This window comes from Psammomys obesus, unplaced genomic scaffold, assembly GCF_907164565.1.
Source record: "Psammomys obesus unplaced genomic scaffold, mPsaObe1.curated_primary_1811, whole genome shotgun sequence".
Classification (NCBI taxonomy): domain Eukaryota; kingdom Metazoa; phylum Chordata; class Mammalia; order Rodentia; family Muridae; genus Psammomys; species Psammomys obesus.
Window position 1 is genome coordinate 11,811,091 of NW_026596040.1, and position 3,521 is coordinate 11,814,611.

Consider the following 3,521-nt stretch of genomic DNA (forward strand, 5'->3'; position numbering starts at 1 on the left):
TGAGAGGGCTTGTCTTATGCAGACCCACTGCATGTAACTGTAGCTGCTGTGAGTTCAGGATGACATAGGTTGTACTAACACCATTTTCAGCAAAGATAAGGAAAACCCAAGCTTCTAAGGTATGTGTACAGGCTGCTACACCCTGAGGAGGTTAAAGGTATGGGTGAGGAAACTCTGTAAGCTTAATTCGGAGCCATCTGGCTAAGAACTCATGGTTGGTGAGTGCAAAGACTCCAGGATGAGTCTACTGGTATTTTGCTGAATGGGCATGGTATGAAACTGCCCTCTAAATTCAGATCTCTATACCTGGAGATAATGCGGTTCTCTGATCTCATCAGACAGTTTCTTTGTACAGTTAACATAAAAACTCACAACCGGTAAAGGTACAGAGTGTTTAACCACATCTTCCTCTCAAGGCTCAGGGACTATGGCACAAGATGAGATGGAGAGACTGTAAGAACCGGAGGTTGTGGAGGGCCAGAGTGAAGCACTGGCTTCTGGACATGACAGGGCCATTGTACTCATAAACAGCAGCTGTGTCTGTCTGCATAAGATCTCCACAAGATCAAGCCAAGCAACACTCTAACGCAGAGGGAAAAGTTCATGAGTTCCTACCCCTAACTGGGAAGCTATTGACAACTGATGGCTTCTGGAGATGGGACACTCAGTTTTCTTTAAGGATGTGGCCCCTGTTAGGCCAGCCACACCCAAGTGGATGACACTACACCAGTGATCACTCATGTATTACAAACTGGATCAGTGGACTACAATAACAGAGGATACATGGTTGGAAGGGGTGGGGAGAAGCAGATGGATCTGGGAAATGGAATTAAGGTTGAATTGGGTGAATGATCCAAAAATATTATATTCTCAAAGAATCAATGAAAGTCTTATATGGGAAGGTTGAAAGGAGGACAGGGAGGGGAAGTTACATAATTATACTTTAAAAATTTTAAATAAGAAAAGATCATCCTGAGCAAGGTATCCCAGAAGTAGAAAGACACATATGGTATTTACTCACTTATAAGTGGATATTAGACATATAATATAGGACAAACATACTAAAATCTGTACACCTAAAGAAAATAAGCAAGAAGGAGGACCCTGGGTAACATGCTCAATCCTCATTCAGAAAGACAAATGGGATGAACATTGGAAGAAGGAGAAAAACAGGAAACAGGACAGAGGGCCTCTAAAAGACTCTAACCAGCAGGGTTTCAAAGCAGATGCTGAGACTCATAACCAAACTTTGGGCAGAGTACAGGGAATCTTATGAAAGGAGAAGCAGATAGTAAGACCTGGAAGGGACAGGAGCTCCACAAGGAGCAACAGAACCAAAATATCTGTGCACAGGGGTCTTTTCTGAGACATACTCCAACCAAGGACCATTCATGGATATAACCTAGATAACCTAGAACCTCTGCTTAGATGTAGCCCATGGCAGCTCAGTCTCCAAGTGGGTTCCCTAGTAATGGGAACAGGGACTGTCTCTGACTTGAAATGATTGGCCTGCTCTTTGATCATCTCCCCCTGAGAGAGGGAGCAGCCTTGTCAGAGAGTCCACAGAGGAAGATAATGCAGCCAGTCCTGATGAGACCTGTTTGGCTAGGGTCAGATGGAAGGAGAAGAGGACTTCCTCTGTCAATGGACTCGGAGAGGGGCATGGGAGATGAGGGAAGGAGGGTGGGATTGGGGGGGAATGAGGAAGGGGACTATAGCTGGGATATAAAATGAATAAACTGTAATTAATATAAAAATAAAATTTAATTAAAAGAGTTAAAATATTACATGAAATCATTTTGTGAAGTAGAAGTTCAACTTCATGCCCTAAAGTACCTTGTCTAAAGTGCATTGTTCATATGACTAAGGCAGTGGAGAGACACCATCCTTTTCTTACCCCACTCCATACAAAAAACACAGGAAGTGTGTACAAGCCAAGATGCTTCTGGGAAGGCCCAAGTGCCCTTGAAGAATCTTGAAAACCATGTTAAAGAAAGAAAATGAAAAAGAAAACGCTGACATGCAATATCTCTGATGAGAAAATTATAACTCAGAGGTCTGAAGATGGGCAAGGGACCAAGAAGAAAAGCAAATGTTATACATGTCACCCTCTCAGCAAGAACCACTACACTGCCGTCACCACCAGGGAGGGCAAGAGGGGTAACCTCTCTTTTCTCCCAAAGAGTAACTGCTGTCCAGCTACTTCGGGAACCTAGCCACCACCTCATATCTTCATATGGACCCACTCTGAAAGGACCAGGCCCCTGTGAGTCCCTAGGTTCAAGGCCCAGACTCTGTGGATGTGCAACTTTGGTCCTGTTTTAGGGGCTGGAACAGTTACCATCCTGATTTAGTTGCTCCCTGGATCTCAGGGGCAGATGTCTCTGAATCATCTTGTGTTCTGGGCATCCATTAAGCTGGCCTGGAAAGTTAGGTTGGCCCTTACCGAGAAGATGTAGTGAGATAAGAATAGTTAAATATACAAGCTATTTAATTACATAATAATTATATATATATATATAAATATTAGTAAACAATTAGAGACCAAAATCAAGATACTAATGCCCCCAACTTGGTTAAACATATTACAATATGTATGTGTGAAAACACCACATTCTGTAGCATAAACACATGCACTTTTTGTTTATGTACCATTTAAAATGAAAAAGAAAAGTTTCTTTCAAAAACTCTATTTTAATTTTTTAAAATTTTTTATTAATTACACTTTATTCATTTTGTATCTCCCCATAAGCCCCTCCCTCCTCCCCTCCCGATTCCCCCCTCCCTCCCCTTTCTGCATGCATGCCACTCCCCAAGTCCACTGATAGGGGAGGTTCTCCTCTCCTTTCTGATCTTAGTCTATCAGTTCTCATCAAAAGTGGCTGCATTGTCCTCTACTGTGGCCTGGTAAGGTTGCTCCCCCCTCATGGGGAAGTGATCAACGAGCAGGCCAATCAGATTATGTCAGAGGCAGTCCCTCTTCCCATTACTATGTAACCCACTTGGACACTGAACTGCCATGGGCTACATCTGTGCAGGGGTTCTAGGTTATCTCCATGAATAGTCCTTGGTTGGAGTATGAGTCTCTGCATAAAAAATGTTTTAATCATATTCACCACACCCATAACTAAATCAATTTTCCCCTTCCCTCCATTCCAAACTTTGTGGGTTTTTTTCTGTTGAATTTTTTTAATTTAAATTTTATTTTTTTCTTCACAATTTATTTCATTATATATCCCGCTTGTAGCCCTCTCCCTCAACTATCCCCAGTCCCACCCTCTCTTCCTTTTCCCCCATCCCCTTCCCCTAGTCCACTGAAAGGGGGAGTTCTCCACTACTGCCGTATGCCCACAGTTTGTTAAGTCTCATCAGGACTGCCTGGATCATCTTCCTTCGTGGCTTGGTAAGGACGCACCATCAGGGGCGAGTGATCAGAGAGAAGTCAACTGAGTTCATGATAGAGGCAGCCCCTGCTTCCCTCCCTCAGAGATCCACATGGAGACTGAGCTGCCAATCAGCCA